Consider the following 22,184-nt stretch of genomic DNA (forward strand, 5'->3'; position numbering starts at 1 on the left):
ACTCTGTAGATTAAAGTAAATGGACGACCCATGCTATTGCCAATATGGTCCAAATGCGTTAGGAAATGGCAATGTGGGTGGATGAGCAGTGAGTGTGTGAGTAGATCCAGTGGGTGGATCAAAGGCTGCAAAACTGTTGACTGTAGAGAGCATGCGGAATGCCCCAAAAAATATGAAACATTATGAAGGCTTTGGAAGCTGCTTTGGTCAGCCTTACTAACTTATTCAGTACTGGAATTCAGTGCTCAAGGAATCTAGCTACCAATGCTAGTTGGATTATTGTTAAATTGGTTTTTGACAAGTACTTTTAGGTCAAAAGGGCTTCAGACAAACATGCATGCTATGAGGCTATTGCATCTGTTCTTTTTGGCTTATGGGGTGCGTGTGTTTGTGTATCATTTCAGTGCTTGTCACTTGAAATGGGAAGTGATTTTCATTTTTTTTTTTATAATTTCTCTCACTCCTTTTTATTTCTGATCATTTATTCAAATGAAATAGATGATCATGTTAAACATAAGTGTATAAAAAAAAGTGTGAAAATCATTTTCTTTTGAAATAAAAGAAACCGTCATCCAAAATTACTAATTCACTCATATTATAATATGTATATTTATTTATTAATATTATATCTTATGCCCAATATGTCGTCCGCTCATGTTATCACCCATGGCCATGATTGATTTAGTAACAGCACATGGAGAAGTGGTCGTCATGGTAAAAAATTCCTTTATATCAAGCATGGAGCTGGAGCCACCTGGAAGTAAAAAATGTGAAATTTTCCAAACTTGTGATGGAAAAAGGGTTTTGAGACTTGAAAAAGAGAGAGACTTATATGAAACAAGTTTATAACCGTCACTGTGTCCCAGATTATTAATATGAGGTCATGGGTAGGATAGAGTCTTATATATTACCTTGTATTAGGGATCATGATGAAGTTAAACTCATTTTATGTAAATCATTTTTCACGAAATGGTGCATCTAAGTGAGGGATATACTACGTATGCTTTATCGTCTTGGTCACTTGATATGATTTGGGCCTATATTTTATCATGCTGTATTCTTGAAGCGAGGAAAATCGTGGGCTAGGCCTAACTGTATACATTTCAGCAGCCTTCAAAGGCTTTGATGCAGGTGGGAATGAGGACTACAGAATTTTTTAATTTTTTTTGGTCAATGAGAACTACAAATAGCTAGATGTCGTATGGGAATTTAAATCTTGGAGGTATGTGAGAGATTCTATGTCCGAATTTCATTAATGTAGAGTTCAAACTAATTTACTACCTCACGTATGGGACCATGATTTTTTTTGCCCATGATACGAGGGAAAAAGACCGGAATGCTCAAAGTCTATAAAGCATAGTCCGGCTAACTAGGCATAAGCCTATTAAAGATATTATTTGTTTCCTAAGTAAGGAAACCCTAATTAACGTCAAATTGGGATATATAACGTATTTGGCAACATAATCAAGATTATAGGAAGATTGGGTATCTTATCTTAGATTTCCTCATAGATAACTCTCAATTTGATGAAGATTACTATCCCTACAAGGACTACTTCTATACACACAATCTCTCTATGCAGCCTAACAGAGGTCTTTACGCCGCCATCTACGCGTAGACATGTCCATGCAGAACTCATCTCTCGATGCCTCGCCATAGGCTATTCATGAAAGACAGTTCACTCTGTGCTTCCTAAGAACTATACTCGTAGTTTGATTCTCCTTTCTAGAGATATGTAGACAGTCCTATTTAGATTTAATCACACTCCCCAATCAACCCTATTCTCCCTTCATCGAAGATCACAGGCTAGTCCGACTGGATTTCGCCTCTGTCTATAAATGTGAATGAATTTAGTTTCAACATCACATCTTAGTATAAATATATCAGTTGTATTTAAAAAAAAAAAAACAAAATCTTGGATGGAGGTGAAATGAGAATTATAGAAAGCTAAAAATGCAAAGGGTGGGTCCTTCTTCAAGGAAATCGTCAGAGTTTTTCGAAACCGAGATTATTTGCGGCTATCCCTAATAACCAACATGAGACAGCCAAGGCAATGATTTAACTATCTAAACCATTAACTATCACACACATATGGCCGATAACAACAGTAGAGGAATCCATAACATCTGCTTGTTTTGGAATCCGATCATCTTCATACCGATGATCAAACAAACTGACGTTATCTATGCCACAAATCCTTCCCAATCATAGGTTAGCAGTAGCACAAGCACACTAAACGCTCTTCTCAATTTCCGACATATCTGACTAGGAAACATTCTGCCATAACTTTCTCATATTAGAATCCTCTTAAATGAATGCCAAACATTGTGCTAGGATCCTTGCGGATCATGAAATATTATTAGGGGGTTAGTAAGAATAGCGCGCACTAGTGCGTAATTTTTTTTTAATAGAAATAACATGCATATTGCCATTTTTTCGAGTTTTAGTAAGCCTGAAGTTATTTGCAAATGTATACTGTACACCTGTTAATGTCTCATTTGCATGGGTAAACTAACATATTCCAATGCTGCTCCCATATGAATGCTTAACAAAGAAACACAATAATAATTGATTGATATCATTGTATCTCATTAATATGTTTGTCCAATAATGGTAATGTTTTGTTCATTCTCTGAGATTACCATTTCATTTACTTTGCATTTTTTGATAGTCTTTTACTTGGTTCTTTTTTTTCTTCCTAGAATTGAAATCACAACCAACAAATAAGTCAAAGGTAAATAATATTAGGACTAGATTGTAAAGAGGCAGCACTTCTCTAATGCATTTTCTCAAGCAATTGGAGGATATATATGAAGGGCAACTCCAACCTTCAAAAGAACAGCATCCAAGTCATCCATAGAAATTCACCGAAGTTTGGAAAGTCAGCAGGCCCCCTGCCCCTAAGTCGGTCCTCCCCCTCACACGGTTTCTTTTCAACCCAATCCACTCAGCAACATAAGTTTGCACATCTAGTACTGAAATCAGTCTGCTAAGCGGCTGTAACTACACCATCTAGGCCTACTGTTACTGCAACAATCCACACAAAGAAGGGCGCAAAAATCAGTTGAAGCAAGCAATTTAAACACATGATAATATGATAAAACCAATTTAATAGACAAACCACATCTTGTCAAACAGCACAAAGTTCAAACTTGCTCCAAGATTATAAAGGTCAGAACAAAATGTAGAAAAATCTTAGGAATCCTCGGTCGCTGGTTGGTTCACCCCAACCTTCTCCAACAAGTTACTCAAAGATGCAGATGGACAAACTTAATATTTCACTTTTTCCAGAAGGCGGAGGAATACCTCAACCAACTCAAGCTTCTCCGGAGTGAGACTCGTGCTGTCCATGGTTTTACTGAGCACCTTCAGCGCTAGCTCGACTCTCTCTTCCCTAGTCATATCATCCTTGTAATATGCTGTTTAAGCATCGACTGCGCAGCTTGGTTGTTAGCCCCAATCACCGCAGCTTTCCGGCCAGCATAATTTCCACTAGGGTCACTCATGTAAAGCTGGAAACCATAATTCTTGTCCCAACTAGCAAACAAACATGAAACACCAAAGGGCCAGAGACCACCAAACTGTGTGCACCCCTGCTTGGTATCACAAAGAGATTGAACAAGCTGCTCCACAGGCATGGGTTCCCGGTATGCAAACATCTAGTGCTGTTCTTGGACTCGAGCATCAGAAATTATGTCAGCCACAGAACAAGCAAGATGGTCATCAATCTTGTACATTTTCTCAGTGGAAGTTGAGAAGTGGAGGAGTTTGGATGTAACTTTCTTCCCACTAACCAAGACAACCCCATCTTTCGAAAGTATCCCTATTGCAGTGCCGGCATGGCCTCCATTGCATGCTCAACTTGGTAGAGACGACCCTCAGGGGAGAATATTGTTGTACGGCTATCATATCTAGACATCTTTGATTACAATTGTGAAGTAAATATCCAAACTTACAATAAGAACACCCCAAAATTGAATACGAAAGGGAAAAACAAGGAAAACACAAAAATCAAAATATGATGAACCCAATTTGGGCAAGCTCTTCTTCTTCAATGTAACGTACGAAACTATTAAATAGCATAAATTGGGCAGCATATATATGTGGAATACTGAAAAACATCAGAACCCAGACACAAAAACTACATTAAAATCTCAACAAACAGATAAAAACTACATTAACAATGTGCGAATGAAATTTCATCAGAAACTAATTATAAGACAATCGTTGGAGACTGCGGATCTTACCCATTTCGCTGGCGCTCTATTCATGCAGATTGTCAAAGAAAATTTATGCTTTTTGCCGCCTGTTCTCCAGTTCGTGTCTTCTTCCTCAAGAAAGAGTTTTTATAGATAATAGCTAAAATTTAACATCCGATTTCATAAATGTCACATTTTCTAAAATCTTTAAAAAATAACATAAAAGCCCACTTATATAGACTTAAATATCCTCAAAATTAAAACCAAATAAATATAAGGATGTAATTGCGGCCTCTTCTAACTACATAGTTTTTCAATGAGGAAAACTAGTCATGCAGACAGATTGGGATCTGAGGTTAGCATGCCTTCTTTTATACGCATTTGATAAGGAAGATAACTTTTGGCAGCTGTAGGTGATTTTCTACCCAGTGCAGATGAGTGCCACAGCCTGCTTCTAGCTAGTGAGGTAGATTAATTTACAGAACATAATATTCATTGTTTCAAAACTTTCTCGTAGTTATTTTGGTTAATTTATTCATGCTTTTCTTTGCTTCTGCTCCATATATGTTACAGGAGGAGCTTTCAGAACTGCAAGATCCCAATCTTGCTTCAACTATGAGGGAACAGCAACGCCGAGCCCTGGAATTTTGGGAAAAAAACTGGGTATTAATCAGCCTGTATATCTTGTTATCATTATGCGGAATTTTTTTTTTTTTTTTTTTGATTACCATATGTTTTAACTCATTTGGGCACTGAGTACGGCACAAACACGATGCATTGGCTTGCAAACGAGAATTGGTGCGCTTGTTCAAGATGCAAGTATGCTAAAGGAGCAAACGGAGAAACAACAATTCATTCCAGTCATCAGGAATGCCAGGAAGACACAATGACTGCAATTTTGAATCCCCTACATTCTTGAATTTCTTCTATATATGGATATGGATTTTGGTCATATTTAGGTCTATTCACTTACATGAGTTTTCTATTATATTTGAAAGTTTTTATAAAAAAATAACATTTATAAAATTGGGTGTTAAATTTTGACTATTAATGATAATTACTCCTACCTTGTTTGCTACAGAGTAAGGATTTTGTGAAATTTTGGGTAAACGTGGGGATCGATATGGGCCTATTGTCAAGGATAATGGTATGGGCCTGTTTTAGGTGGGGTAGTTCAAAAGTTTTTGCACATGCATCCCAGTAATATTCAAGGATGTTTTGAAAGTCCGATTTGAGTAGTTAAGTTTACAACTCAATATTGTCACTTAGTACTATGATCTAGTAGTATTCCTTTTTACTGGTAAGTGAGAGGTTTTAGGTTCTATTCTCGCCAAAGGAGAACTTGAATTACATTATTGCTAGCCCATTGTGAAGCTTAGCCTAATCCTCCTCCCCTTTAGTGTAGATATCATTTGTTTGCAAGTGGCCCCTTTACCACAGTGGTGGAAATAAGTTGAGCCCTTGCATGAAGATGTGTGTTCGTGATATGCTCATATATATATTTTACGTCAAATTCGCTTGTCTTTTCTTAGTTGGTTCCTTATATTTTTTTAGCTATTTACTTTGTTTTTGTGTTTTGTAGGATTTGTCAAGCAAAGAAAAGAAAAATAGCACAAGTGAGATTTTAACAAATTCGTCAAAACTGCATGTGCAGATCAGCTGACTTTGGAAGCATGTTTCGAAAATCTCAGAATGAATTAGAGAATGAGCCTTATATGCTTGGAAAGATATGGATGTCTACTTTCTAGAGAATTTCGCGGATTGTTAATATCATTTTTCTAGAAGAAGTTATGGCCGTTTTAACACTGAAAGGTTCACAATAGACTGAGCAGTTTATAACTTCAATGAAAGCAATAAACCCAATAAATCTAGCAGCCAAAACTGATGCAGCCAAGAACAAGTCAGATGAGACCTATTCAAATATCAAAGGAAATAGAATTAAAGATGAAGATTAAGTGGGGGTAATTGGCATAAAGGCTACCCGAATAGTTACAATTGTTTTACCATTTCCTCTCACGTATTGTCATCACTAAATGGCTATTAGTGGGTGGGTTAAGGAGAAGAAAATGGGGCAAGTTAAAAAGGGAAAAGGCTACAGGTTGCAGCGGCCAGGTGGAAGGATAGAAAAAAATAGAACAAAAATAAAAGGGAAAACAAAAGGGGAGCTAATAGAAAGCAATAGAGGAAGGAATGAGGAAATCTTGGCATTCTCTTCTTTCGGTTTTATCTTCTCAAACTCATGTCTTTCTTTTGGTTTTATTTGAGAATTATGTGTAACTAAATTTTTAGTAGTTAGGGGCTGTTTTGAAGTCCCGAATATGATTGCAAGTTTGTTATGACATTTTGTTTGAATTACTTTTATGAATGGATGAAAATTGGTTCATTACTTATGTCAGTGATAAATTCTTTAAGTGTTTTCTAAGGATGCATACTTAGTAAGCATATCTAGGATTCTAATGCTATGAATATGTGTGTGCCTGCCCTTATCAAATGAGGACCTACATATATTCTAGAGTAGTACTAGTTAATTGCGATTAACATGTGAACCAATTTATAGGATAAGTAAGACAACGCTAGTACTCACGATGCTGATGCGTTACAAATGTGACACACAAATTAAACCCTATTTGTGACAATTGTAGTAATGATGTAAGTAGGGATCGTTCTAATCGGGAATTAACTAGGGGTGCTAAACACTTTAAACTGACTCAAATAAATAAAACTAACCTTTAAAACACTTAACTCACTTAACAAAAACTCAAAATAAGTCCACAAGACTCCAAATACTTAAAAACACAAAATAAGATAGATTGTAATGACTAAGACTAAACAAAATATGGGGGGGATTGAGGTTTTGTCGAAATTAAACTAAAATGCACAGATTGCAATTAAGGGCAAAATGTAAATATGAATGTGATGAAAATATGGATGAATGCTAGCTAGAAGGTTCTTATCCACACATGTTACACTTGCATACAAGATGATTTTCGGTTGGTCTTTCGATGAATTAAGAAACTCAACACCCCGGGTTAATTAGGTCCGCTTAAATTAACCGTCAAGTTCTCCTTAAGTTAATGAATTGGATGGGTTAGCGCAACGCAATTCACAACATTCTCCAAAAGTCCTTTACGTGAAAAGCACAATAAAGATACAATCAAAGATCATTAAGCATCATGAAACTATAAGTGTTGACGAGGCATTCGTTACTATGATAAGCATGAAACTAGTGCCAAGATATCATTTAACACGATTGTTATAAGCAACCTCCACTACTCATGAATATAGTTCATAACTATAGGTGAAACTCACTTATATTCTAGCGTTATATTCATGCATGAAAATTAAGCGTGCACTCTCAATAAACATACATAAATAGTTATCAATCAAACAGTTAAACAATTGAATCCACAACTCATGAAATTCCAACCAAAGGTAATCAATTCATATTGCAAGCATAAACATGGTTTCGAATCACCCCCTAGCTAATGGGGGGTTTAGTTCCTCATACGTACAAGACAAAGATAAGTAAATTTAACCATTGAAATCAAGGAGAGAAAACACCTAAAAATTCCAACAACTCAAACTTGAATTGTATGAACGTTTAGGCCCTCTTCTCCTCCTCTTTGTTGTGGCACAAGGTCTAAGGATAGGTTTTGAGGTGGTATTTGTATGGAGGAATGGATGTGTGATGGTAGGATAGTGTTTTGGAGGGATGGGGAGTGGTTGAAATGGAAGGGTAGATGCTGGAAATGAAGGGGAAGCCAGTCAATGGGATTGTTGCTGGAATGGAAGGGGAGATGTTGGAAATGAGTGGTTTTTGCACGGCTCAAGGATGTCCTCCTTTGGTGTGAAGTGTGTATGGTTTTTATAGGGAGAGAATGGATGGGAGAGCATGTGAATGACAGCTAGGAGGGAATGATTAAAGAGGGAATGCATGTGGAAATGTGGCTGATTGTTTTATAAAGGGGGAAAGCTGGAAATGAACATGAAATGCACGACTTTGAAGGGAGAATGTGGCTGATTGTTTTTGGAAGAATGATATTGAAATGGGAAAGCATGTGGCTGCCAACTAGGGTGAATGATTGAAGTGGGAATGGAAGAATGTGGCTGCAATGATGAAGTGGGAAGGCTGGAAAGTGGAATGTTATGCACGGCAATGGATTTGATTTTCTGTGAATGAAGGCAGGTTGTGTGGAAGGGGGATGTTATTTATTTCTGAAATTAGGCAAGAACTTTGGAATATAAAAGGGTATGTGAGTTATGGCTGAGCTTGATATGAAAAAGGAAGGTGTTTAAGTGGTTTAAAACAGGAAACAAGGCCTTTCCTTGCACGGCAAGGAAGGGAAACACCAAGGGACACACGACAAGGGCTTTAATGTTGCAAGGGACATTGTTTTGTGACCTAGAATAGGTAGGAGTCCTTGATATTGCTCAAACATAAGATCTTTAGGTCTTCAATTTCGTCCTTTCCTTTTGCTCCAAGCATATACTATCCATTCCAAGCCTAATTTTGCTCCAAAATGCTCCAAAATGCACCTTTTTGCTTCCTTAGCCATATGAACCTAGAAACACACGAAAATGGCATAAAGGACTAAAATAACTAAAGAAACACAACGTAAATGCATGAGAACAAGCCAATTAAGTCGCATAAATATGCTCCTATCAGATGCCTTGTGATGACTTAAACTCTTTTCGTTCTTAATGATTTCTACTTGTTAAATCTATGAACACGCCATTCTAGATTGCATGCTAGGAACTAAGTTAAGTTGAAAACGTCATTCTCTTAACATACTACATAAGAAAGAGTAACAGGCTGAGTTCTAATATTGAGCCAACTTAAATATCTTCATCTGGAAATAAAAGGAATTTGAATGAAACATAACATGTTTGTATGATTATTTGGTGGTGGATCGCAATTCCCCTAACTCGTTTTTCTTAATTTGTGAACTACTTAAAATCTGTTTCTGTCCTGGTTTTGTTCGATTTAATTTAAATAGCAAATCAACTCCAAAAATCCTAAACTTTTGTGAGTGCAGCTCTGTGTATCTAGTATTTGCATATAAAATTTTGTGAAGACTTTAGATAAGTTTAAGTCGGTCTAATAATTATTTTTCGGTGGCTGGTCAGTAGGGACAACAACCCAATTTTTGTGACATTTTAAGTAGTTAGATAAAACAATCTTCTGTGGGAAAGACCCTTATTTTCATATGCTACAATTGACAAATCTTAGTGTTAATAAGGAACATCAATAGGACATTTGTGTGTTACTTTGTGGTGTGCTTTTAATCTTATCAATTTTTGGTGCCGTGTCGCCGGGGATTGTTATTTCTAATTACTTATTTGTCAATTGTTTTCTTTTCTTGTCTAATTAGTGTTTTTGTTTTTATTTTAGGTACTCTTTGTAGTATATGCACACTCGAAGGTCCAAGAGCATTGATCTAGCTTCCTACGATCCTAAGCTTGAACGAACACTTCGAAAGCTTCAAAGAAAAATCAAGCAGAAGCATGCATCAGTGTCTTTACCACCATCTTCTCCATCACATTTGAGTTCAGAAAAGGAGGAAGAACCATAATAAGGCATGGCTGATAACAGTACTTTGAGGGAGTTGGCAATGCCAAATACGAATCAACAACCATTGTGCATCACATATCCAAATGCAGAAGGAGGATTTGAGCTTAAGTCCGGCATGATTCACTACTTGCCTAAGTCCCATGGCTTCTCAACAGAGGATGCCAACAAGCATCTCATGAAGTTTCATGTGGTATGCTCAAGAATGAGACCAACAAATGTGGATGAAAAGCAAGTCAAGTTAAGGGCATTCCCATTTACATTAGAAGCTAAGGCAAAGGAGTGGCTTTACAATTTACCTCTAGGATCAATGAACACATGGAACCAGGTGAGGCAAACATTCTTAGAGCAATATTTTTCGACCACAAAAGCTGCAAGCATAAGGAAAGACATATGTGCAATCCGACAACAACATAGAGAGCCTTTGGAGATTACTATGAGCGGTTCATGCATTTGGTTGCATCTTGTCCTAATCATTAGATTTCAGAGCATCTTATAATACAGTACTTTTATGAGGAATTGTGTGGTACTGATCGTGTAATGCTCGATGTAGCAAGTGGATAAGCATTCATGGACAAGACACCAACTAATGCTAAGGCATTGCTAAAGAACATTGCTAGCAACACACGACAATTTGGAGGGAGAGATGAGCTACCTCTTAAGAAAGTTAACAAGGTAAGTGCTAATTCTAGTATTGAATTACAATTAGCTAACTTGACTAATCTTGTGCAATAGGTTATGGTGGCTCCAAAACAGGTGTGTGGTGTATGTTCAATGATGGGACATGCCATGGACATGTGCCCTTCATTGATGGATCAAGGTGGTCTTGAGCAAGCTAATGCGTTAGGAGGGTTTCAGGGGCAACAAAGGCAAAAGTATAATCCATACTCCTACAACTATAACGCGGGGTGGTACGATCATCCATATTTAAAGTGAAACAATCAAGACAACATATAAAAATTTGTTCCCAATAACTATAACCGTCCACTTGGCTTTTTTCAAGCAAGACCGTATGCACCATTTCAGCCTCAACAACAACAAGCTCTAAGTAAATCTCTTGAGGATTTAATTGCTTCTTTAGCTAACTCTACTCAATCTCATCAACAAAAAATAAACAAGGCAAGTGAAAACCTTCAGTGCCAAATGAGTCAGTTAGAAAGTTTGATGGGGCAACAAAACCAACCACGAATGTTGCCTAGCCAAACCGTGGTGAATCTAGATGCGGAGCAGATGAATGTTGTGACTTTAAGAGTGGAAAAGAAGTTTTTGAGTAGCCGATGATGCAAAAGAGGACTAGAAAAGATACAAATGAGCAAGAGGAGCTACAAACCAAAAATCTTGAGCAAGATGAGGCTTCAACAGAAACTGAAAAGTCTCATAAGCTACAGAATTGAACAAAAAAGATTCTGATAAGGTAAGTAAAGAAGTTCAAAATTCATTTAACTCATGTGTCCTTATTCCTTTCCCTCGTAGGTTTATGAAGTCTAAGAAAGAGCAAACTGATAAGGAAATCTTGGATGCATTCTGGAAAGTCCTAGTGAACTTACCTTTTTTAGATGCCGTAAAACAAGTGCCCACGCATGCAAAGTTCCTTAAAGAGCTTTGTACAAACAAGAGAGATTCAATGATCAAGAAACTGTGGCATTAAGCGAGGAAGTATTAGCTGTTTTGCAGAGAAAGCTGCCACCAAAGTTGAAGGATGCCAGGTAGCTTTACCATTCCATGTGTAATCAGAGGGAAAGAGTTTGCGAGAGCATTGTGTGATTTGGGGGCATCCATCAGTTTGATGCCATATTCAATGTATGAATCATTAAACCTTGGAGACTTAAAGGAAGCAAAGGTAGTAATCTAATTGGTAGATCGTTCAAATATATATCCTAAAGGCCTATTGGAGGATGTACTTGTGCAAGTGAATGAGCTCATTTTTCTCGCTGACCTTTTTGTTTTTGAGATGGAACATGACCCTATGCCTAATGCACTTCCTCTTATATTGGGAAGACCATTCCTTAGAACAACGCGTACGAAGATTGATGTCTACGATGCTACCTTAACCATGGAAATTAATGGAGAAAGCATCAAGTTCAAAATCTTCAATGCTATGAGGTACCCTAGTGATTTTGAATCTTGTTTTTCTATTGATGCATTTGACTATTTTGTGTAGGATTATTTTAATGAAGGTGTGAGACAAGATAATTTAATGGAAGGCGTTAGTGCATAGCATTACACATGGAAAGCTTAATTATTCTAAGCATACTGAAGAAGAATTAATCCAGACTATGGCAGCCCTTAAGTCTCTTTCACTAATTCATGGTAAGTCTTCTTCTTATTTTATTTATCTTCCTACTTCTAACGAAAAAACTCTTTCTTCTGTGATTCAGGCACCCAAATTGGAGCTTAAACTGATTCTTGAACATTTGAAGTATGCATTTTTGGGAGAGGATGAAACATTACTGGTCATCATATCATCACAAATCACAATAGAAGTGGGGGAGAAACTGATTCGGGTACTGAAGGATCACAAAACTGCCATAGCTTGGAGCATTGCAGAGACCAAAGGTATAAATCCAGCTACATGTCTGCATAGGATTTTGTTGGAGGAATGTGCAAAACCAACAAAGGAAGCTCAATGCCGTTTGAACCCACTGATGATGGAGGTCGTCAAGAAAGAGGTTATCAAACTTCTTGATGTTGGCATCATATATCCTATCTCGGACAGCAAGTGGGTGAGCCTTGTGCAAGTAGTTCCTAAGCGATCCGGAGTCGCATTTGTTAAGAATGAAGCTAATGAGCTAGTGCCTACATGTGTGCAAAATAGTTGAAGAGTCTGTACAGACTATCAAAAGATAAACAGCACCACACGCAAATGTCACTTTCCAGTCCTATTCATTGATCAAATGTTAGAAAGGTTATCTGGTCATTCTCATTATTGCTTTCTTGATGGCTATTTTGGATATAATCAGATTGCAAGTTGCTATGGAGGATCAAGAAAATACGGCTTTCACATGTCCATTTGGCACGTTTGCATACCGGAGGATGCCGTTTCGACTTTGCAATGCCCCCGCCACTTCAAAGGAGTATGGAAAGTTTGATCATGTCCACCATTGGAGTTTATTGTAGAATTGAAGTTTGTGGGTCATTGCTTGATGTTACCGCAAATTGGGGAAGTTTTCAGTCTAAATGCTTTATTTTGTTTCTTGTTATTTATTTTTGTTTTTATTTTAAATTTTATGCATTATTGTGTTTTCTGACATTGGGGACAATGTCCAATTTAAGTTTTGGGGGGGGGGGGGAGGATTGACAAAATGGCCCAATTGAAAATTTTCGTCCCTTCAACTAAGAACTGGTTTGATTTGTTTCCATGTTGTTTCCTTTTGTTTTCTTAATTAGTTTTATTTACTCTATAAAAGAAACCCCAAAAACACAAAAAAATTCAGAAAATGTGCAAATGCAAAAAAAAAAAAAAAAAAAGGTCTTATTTTCTTTGTTGTTTTGAATTAGATTTTTGTTAGTTTCCCGACCCAATGATATAATTGGATTGACTTCAAATAGCGGAGATTCACGAAGAAGTATTGCGCTATTTACCTGTGAGTGGTATTATTGGACTGATCCTTTGGTGGGAAATGTTCTTCATTTTAGATAATGAAACCATTCCATTTGAACCACAGTGATCTAGAACTTAGTAAGCATGTGTTGTGTGAAATTCCTTATTCTCTTGTTAGCTTTGTAAATGTTTAATCATCTTTGAAAAATCAAATGCACATAGTCTTGTTGATGTGAAACTAAAGCATGACTTAAAGCTTCATATGTGAATATAGTGACCATATATAGCCTATGTGAGTTTTTGAGCTTATTGAAAGTGTGCATTTTTCCTACACTCCTATTCTTTCATGTGTGATGAACTTATGTGACTTACATCTCTAGAACTTGCGTAACGATCTTTCAAAATGTTTATCATTGATTGCATGAACTTGAAAAGGATAGAGACATTAGGTTTATCACCATGGCCCAAATAAGCATGTTTCCTAAAGAAAAATGATATCATTAGATTGCTGATTTGAGCTCTATATGTTGAGCCTTTTATTTCTTATCACTAGATATGTCTACCTTTATACCTTAAACATTTTTCCTTACCCTTTCCAAGCTAGCTATTGAGCAATGTGAGATTGTCTTATGAGAAATGTTTATGAAGTATTTGGTAGGAGTTTGGCAAAAGAATAAGTGTGGGGGTATTTCATGTTTGTATTTAGTTATGTGCAAAATGGTTCCAAAAAAAAAAAAAAATTTATATACAAAGCAAATAAAAAGTGTTTGTACCATACATGACCAATCCCGAAACTACTGAGCACCTGATCAACGTTATACCTTTAAGGACCCACTAAGGGGTTCATGTTGAAGCACCCTGCCAAAGCATTAGAGTTTTCCTCCAACAAAAAGGCCAATCATAGCTCGACACATGTCAATGTCAGAATAAAGCTCATAGAGTCCCACATCGACGCAGACAAAAGCTAAAGACTCTCTTCAACTATAAAAGGAAAGCATTCTCCTACAATTAATCCCTAATATCATTATTGTACTTAAACTAGTCATTAGAACCCACTAATGATAATTTAGCTTTAACTTATGTATTTGTGTAAACTTTTCACTATTAATGAGAACTCCTCTACTCCGTGACGTAGCCAGACTCAGGGTGAATCACGTACGCCTTGTGTTTGCTTCCCTACCTCTACCTCTACCTCTACCTCTTTACACATCATCATCACTAGGTGACTAGAGCAACCGAACGAAGGTCATAAACTTGACACTTTCTATTGTACCAAAGTCCTCGCTGATTTTATGTATTAATATTTGGCGCCGTCTATGGGAAGACACACTTATTCCTACTCTCTTAAGCTTTGTCAAGCTATTTTTCATCGTTTGTACACTCTCATTTAACCAGGCATCCCTCTCCAACACTGGGGAGCGAAGGAAGCCACAACAAATAGAATGACACTCCCCTTATGCCTATTGTGAGGCAGCGGAGGAAGGAACGAAAAAAGTTTGCTCTTCAAGCTAAAGTCGAAGAGTTAGAAGCTCAGAATAACAAGATAGCAATGAAGAATGAAATCCTCCAGGCGCAATATGAGAAGCTCTTCGGAATGCTCTATGAGGCTAGGTATACTCAGTCACACGAGCCCATTGCCCCTGTGGACGTCAACCATCACCTAGCTACCCCTCAATGCGAGGGTCACCGGTTTTCAACATGGACATTCCTTGTGAGGAGTAAGCTACTCATCAATATGTTGATCAACGTAAGACTTCTCTCAATCCAACTGCTTCGACCCGAAGCAAGAGAAGTGGAGGAACGTACATCCTTGTAGAGGGAGCAGAAGGATCAAAGGCTATTTATAGCGACTGTTGAGACTTCTTAAGGCAACGTTGAGAGAACTCTATCCACATAAGCTTAAAGATCAACGACCCAAGGGCTACTGAAAGACTCGATCCTCTACCACGGCCCAAGTCAGCTACCAATCCAGGGAAGGAGCGACAAGTCCCAGAGGAATATAAAGGTATAGGGACTCAGAAGTCTTCTGACAGACATGCCTTAGAAGTCAGTACGGTGAGTCTAAGAAAAACCACATGCCTTTGATCAAATTTCCCTACTGCGAACAGGTGATGGAAACTTTCACAGGAAGGCTCCTGTAGTACATGATTCACCTAGGACCCCCTTGTCCTACAACTTCTTGAGGAAGTAAACAACTTGAAGGCCTGAGCACCAGGTTGAGATACCAGACTGGAATCAACTAAGGCCCGGCTCCCTTACAAGGAGGATCCTGACACAGTCTTCTAAGCAAAGACAAAGCAGAAGCTCGGCTTACAACTATATATTGGAAAGGAGGATCCGATTGAACACCTTAACCTCTTTGAGTCCACCATGGCATATCAGATGTATACTGATGAAGAACGATGTCTTCTCTTCTCCTCCACCCTTTCTTGTGGAGCTTTGAACTAGTATTGCGGTCTTCCACTTGAGATGGTAGATTCCTTTGAGGAGCTGAGAAAACTATTTGTTTCTCAACACATCTTCCAGACCGATCGCTTGCACTCTAAAGATGACTTGTAGATTATTCACCAGAAGCCTGACAAATCACTACGTGAGTATGCCGGCCAATTGAGCCATGAATATTCTTGTTGCGCTGAGGCAGATGACAAGACTGCCCTCAAAGCCTTCCTTGCGGGCTTATGTGAATGTTTCTTCAAATACATGATCAATGCCAACACTTGGAAGGCTTACTCTGAGGTGATGGCACAAGCCTACAACCATGCATCTGCTAAAGCAAGGAAATATCAGGGGAAACCCTATATGGTTATCCCCTATCAACAAGTAAGGAATGGAAGCCAGATCCAGCCAAGTGAAAAAACCTCGACCTTCAATACGACTGTTGCATCTCTCCCTACTTTACCTACCACATCACCGGGACAACATACATATCAATCTAAGGGCAAGAGAAAAAACTTTCATCTTCAAAAGCCTCATTTTAATAAGAAGAGTAGGGGACACTATTGCGATAACCAAGGGTATCGCTACGATAATGCCCGCCCTCAGGCAGTCAATGTAGTAGACCAATCGCATGTTAAGATAGGTCCTACCCCAAGGTATGAGACATACACCTTTGAATGCCACCTGTGCAGCAATTTACCCCAGTATAGCTTATTTGATACCGAAGCCAAAACCAAGGCAGCCAGATTATAAGTCCACAAAGAACACATGCGTGTTTTGTTGCTACCATGAGTATAATGGCCATGACAGCGAAAAATGTGTCACCCTCCATGACCATATCAAGGCTTTGGCACGCGAAAGGAAAATTGATCAATTCCTCATTCACCCCCTAGGGACAACCGTAACTAACGCCAGATAAACGTGATATATTCTATTAGTAGTGGCACATCTCTCTCTGAATCTTCCAATAGAGCCATGAAAAACAGTGAACGAACTTTGAGGTCTGGCCATCAAGTATTTCATGTGGAAAACATCAGGGGAGGCAAGTATCAAAATCCTAATTAAGATCCAATATGTTTCTACCCTGAGGAGGAAAGAGGCATCGTCTACCCTCACAACGACCCATTGATTATGGAGGCTCACATAGCCAACTTTGATGTACGACGGATCCTTGTAGACACAGGTGCTTCAGCCAATATCATGTTCATCGAAGCTTTCAGGGCACTTAATGTAGCTGAACACTTGCTCGACCCCTCAGTTACTCTTTTGATAAGTTTTTCTGGTGATATCGTGCAACCTTTGGGGAGCATACACTTACCACTTACCATTGGTACAGGCCTATACACAACTACTATTACCACTAATTTCCTTGTGGTTGATTGCCCGATGGCATACAATGTCATCTTTGGATGCATATGCATCAACGATCTTAAGGCCATGGTATCTACACATATGTTGCTGATGAAGTTTCCAACACCTTTTGATAATGGTTACATCAAAGGAGATCAACTTAGTGCATGATCATGCTACAACACTTGCATGTGCCCAAAGAAACCTTTTATATACATTACCAGGTCATGAAAACAACCCAGATGAAGCCAAATCGGCTCTTCATAATGGCAATGGTCAACCTGACGATCCACGAGATAACTCTTTCACTTAACAAGCATAGTCTCTATCTCATAAAACTATCTAGATCGCATGGTGAAGATTGGCACCACCTTGTCACCTCCTCTTCAGTTGGCATTGATTTCTTTTTTGCAAGAGAACGCTAAGGTCTTTACTTGGTCATAGGAGGACATGCTGGGTAGCTCTCCTTATATCATCTATCATCGCTTAAACATTGATCCCAAGACCAAGCCTGTGAGATAAAAACGAAGATCTTATGATGCTAAACGATACAAGGTAATGAAGGCAGAAGTTGAAAAATTCAAAGACATATGCTTCATCTGTGAAGTCAATTACCCAACGTGGGTAAAAAATGTTGTCTTTGTTAAGAAAAATTTGACCAAGGAAAGCCTCATGCTCTAAAAGACCTTATGGAGAATATGTGTTGACTACACTAACCTCAACAAAGGATGCCCTAAAGATAGTTTTCCCTTCCCACTTATTGATTGACTTATCGACTTAACGATAGGGTGTGAACTCTTGAGCTTCATGGATGCTTACTCAGGGTACAACCAAATCCTCATGTACCCTCCGAACCAAGAACACACAACTTTTACTATTGATAGAGGGCTATATTGCTATAAAGTCATGCCCTTCAACCTCAAGAATGTAGGTGCGACTTATAAGAGATTAGTCAATTCAATGTTCGCTGAACAGATTGGCAAGAGCATGGAAGTTTATGTTGATGATATGATAGTCAAGACTAAGCACGTTGACCAACACATCACTAACCTATCTGAAACCTTCACCATCTTGCGGAGGTACCAAATGAGGTTAAACCTAACAAATGTGCTTTCGGCATGGGCTCTGGCAAATTATTGGGCTTCATGATTAGCCAATGAGGCATTGAAGCTAATCTTGAGAAGATCAAGGCAATCATTGACATGAAGGAACCAATAACTTCAAAAGACATGCAGAGCTTTACTGGCAAAGTGGCAGCCTTGACCAGGTTTATTTTTAAAGGCACAGTTAGATGTGCTCATTTCTTCAAAGCACTTAGGGGAAGTAAGAAGTGCATTACATGGACTGATGAATTTTCGGAGGCATTCAAGAACTTTAAGGAGTACATAAGTAAACCCCCTTACTCTCCAAACCTGAAGTTGGTGACATTTTCATTATCTATTTATCTGTATTGGCTTCAGCATTTAGTTTGGTTCTCATTCGAAGAGATGGTAATGTTGAGCGACTCGTATACTATGTTAACAAAGTCTTACAAGATATAGAGACAAGGTACTCTAACATTGAGAAATTGGCACTAGCATTGATCATGTTTGCTCGAAAACTTTGCCCTTACTTCCAAGCACATTTCATCATTGTGCTTACCAATCACCCTATTCGACAAGTACTCTAGAGTCTTGACACTTTGGGATGAATGATCAAGTGAGCAATAGCATTGGGGGAGTTTGGCATCTCTTACCAAACAAAGCCTGAGGCATTGGCTTCATTACCCTTAAAAGCTCAGAAAGTAAAACCAACCTTTCCAGTATGGACTCTGTATGTTGATGGTTCATCCAACCAACAAGGTTGTGGAGCAGGACTGGTCTTTACTACACCCGATAAAGTTGCAATAGAGTATGCTCTTCGCTTCAAATTCAAGGCCTCAAACAATGAGGCCGAGTATGAAGCCCTCCTAGCAGGCTTATGTTTGGCCAAACACTTTGGAATTAAACAATTTGACATCTTTAGTGACTTTCAGTTGATGGTCAACCAAATCACCAATAAATTTGATGTTAAGGATAACTCCATGACAGCGTATCTTGCACAAGCACAACTTTTGCTCAAGCACTTCTACTACCAGATCACATAAGTCCCTCGAGCAGCAAAGAGTCATGCAGACGCCTTGGCTTACCTCACCTCGCCTTAGCAATGGAAGACGAGATTGGAAGAAACATTCATGTTGAGTTATTAGAAACACCAAGCACCATAGCCATGGAAGTATGCAACTTACAACAAGGGGATAGTTGGATCACCCCAATTTATAAATTCCTTGCTCATGGCACCCTCCCAGATGATAAAATCCAAGCTAAGCAAATTTGATACAAGTCTACCCACAACTTGATCATCAATGACTAACTCTACAAGCGAGGTTTCACCCTGCCATACTTGAGGTGTCTTACACTTGCTGAGGGGGAAATGGTCATTTAAGAGATACATGAGGGAGTCTGCGGAGATTATGCTGGATCTTGGTCTTTAACACACAAGGCTTTTCACCAGGGATATTATTGGCCAACACTTCACCAGGATGCAATCAAAATATCTCGCTTATGTGACAAGTGCCAACGCTACACAATTATTCCTCACTCATTTCCTGAGCCACTCACTCCTATGATCAGCCCTTGGCTCTTCACCCAGTGGGGACTTGATTTGATAGGTCCAATGCTTGTGAGGAAGGGCAAGGTCCATCATGCCATCATTGCAGTTGACTACTTCACAAAGTGGGCCGAAGTAGAACCCTTGGCAACTATTACTGAGGCAAAAATAGAAGACTTCATATGGAAGAACATCATTTGCAGATTCTATTCTAAATTTGACAATGGGCAAAAATTTGATTGTCACAGACATTCCCAATGTGATTGTCACAGATAATGGGCAAAAATTTGACAACAAGAAGTTCAGAAGTTTCTATTCTAAATTCAATATCAACTTATGTTTCGCCTCCCTAGCTCATCCTTAGGTTAATGGACAAGTTGAGGCAATTCACAAGATAATTAAGCGCACCTTGAAGACTAGCTTAGACAAGGCTAAAGGTTTGTGGCCACAACTTTGACCCCAGGTTCTTTGGTTTTACCGAACTTCGTATCAGACTTTAACAGGAGAAACTCCATTCTCACTTACCTTTGGTATAGAGGCGGTTGTCCCAGTTGAGCTCGAGCAAGCAACATACTAAGTTAAGAACTACAGGCAAAGTGAAAATGATAAACAACTTGCCCTCAACTTAAAGCTAGTTGAGGAACATAAGGACCAGGCTTTCTTGAGGAACATCTCTACAAGCATCGCGCCTCTAACTACTATGACTCTAGGGGTCAAACCTCGCTATTTCAAAGTGGGGGATTAGGTATTGAAGAAAAGATTGCTCTGTGACAGAGTCCCGAGCGAAGGCACACTCAGCCCAAACTGGGATGAACCATTTGAAGTTGTCAGCATCAGTCACCCTAGCTCCTACAAACTCAGAAGTTCCAATGGCAAGACCCTTGGCCATCCATGGAACGCTGATCACCTAAAGTACTATTACAGGTAAACTCACATTGTACAAGTGTTGAGCTATAGCCATTCGACATATTTTGTAAGGAATGCCATCTGGCATAAAGTTAATAAAGAAGTGATTCAGAGAACTTCGTCCCAGCTTTTTTACATTCCTTGAACTGAAACACTTGGTCTCACCCTGACCTAATAAAATTCTAACTCAAAACTTCAACTTAAATGACATTACATACTCAAGTTTGAAGCTTCAACACGAATGCTTTTGACATGAAATAAAGTCCAAGTATATGTCAACAAGACTATCATAATAAACAAGTATCTTCAGGGTGTATCCATTTAACTAGACCCAAGTCATGGGTTGTATCTATACAAAGGACCTATTTGAACATAGTCAAGCATTCATAAATTATAGTGCAAATACTTGGCACTTAACATCAAAATAAATGGTGCAATGTTGTAAACATCCGTACACAAAAAGTCCTTAAACACCTAATTAGTGCATGTAGGAAGGGAAGGCACTACGAATCACCCTCATCTGAGGCTGAACTCTCATGCTCTGTCTCACCTTCATTGCCATAATCGCCATCCTCGGCATTTCCGGAACCATCCTTACCCTGCTGAGTCTGCTTATCAACAGTGGTGTCATCCTCAAACTCATCACCGCTATTGGGATCGAGTTTGAGGATGAATTGTTCACCCTTTTGCTGATGCTCCTCAATCTCTGCACAATACTTGTCAATAATACCTCCGCCATCATACCGATCAAGGATGGCCATCCATTTCCTTTTCTCAAGCTGAACCTTTCGGGCACAATTTGGCCTGATGACATGGCAGAAGGTCTGGCAGCATAAGAACTCGCGTACAGTAGCATCTCTCTCGATTGGGAGATTCTTCTTCAGCTCTTCAACCTCCCTTTTGGCCTCGGAAGCCTCGAGGATAGTTGCCTCCAACTGCTTCTTGAGCCGTAGGTTCTCACCATTCCGCTTCTTCAACCACTCCATGGTTGGCTCCTTAAGCTGGACTGCCTCAGTCAAGGCTTTACTTGTCTTCCTAGCGTCATCCACAAGTTGCTTGTTCTCTTGAAGCTCCGCCTTACATCGTTCAACCTCCCGCAGTTTATTGTCATACTCAGTCATGACCTACGTGACAAGATGATCGTCAGTGCCAAGGGAAAACGAAAATAAAGAAGAAGAAAAAAGTAAGGAAATGATAAAGCAACACTTACATAGGCAGATAGCCTCATCATTCGGTCATGATATGATTAGTTCTCAACTAGTGGCTTAACGAGCTCGTCAACAATGGCTCGACGCCCTACAAGGCAATTATTGACGAACCTAAAGCTATTCAGATGCATGGTAACCTTTAAATCCTTCCAGGGGATGCTACCATCTTTTTCCTTGTACTTCCTCTTGCGGCTGGAGTCAAGGTCACCTTCTTGGGCAGTGTACTCCATGACAGGAGGAAAAATAGGATCGATGTTAGAAGAAGGAGGCAACAGTTGCTTCTCATCTCCTGCAATTGTGGCAGCAGCACATCCAATAGCCTCAGCTTCAACTCTCTTAGAGGCGGC

The 22,184-nt window shown here is 38.9% G+C and overlaps 1 pseudogene; it reads right to left on the reverse strand.

Moving 5' to 3' along the window:
- Window positions 1-2,882: 2,882 nt before the first annotated feature.
- LOC125473711 overlaps window positions 2,883-22,184 on the reverse strand; it is a 48,325-nt pseudogene continuing 29,023 nt past the window's right edge.

This window comes from the organism of the source record quoted next, unplaced genomic scaffold (genome assembly GCF_019419815.1).
Source record: "Pyrus x bretschneideri cultivar Hongxiangsu unplaced genomic scaffold, Pyrus_bretschneideri_v1 Contig93, whole genome shotgun sequence".
Taxonomy (NCBI): Eukaryota; Viridiplantae; Streptophyta; class Magnoliopsida; order Rosales; family Rosaceae; genus Pyrus; species Pyrus x bretschneideri.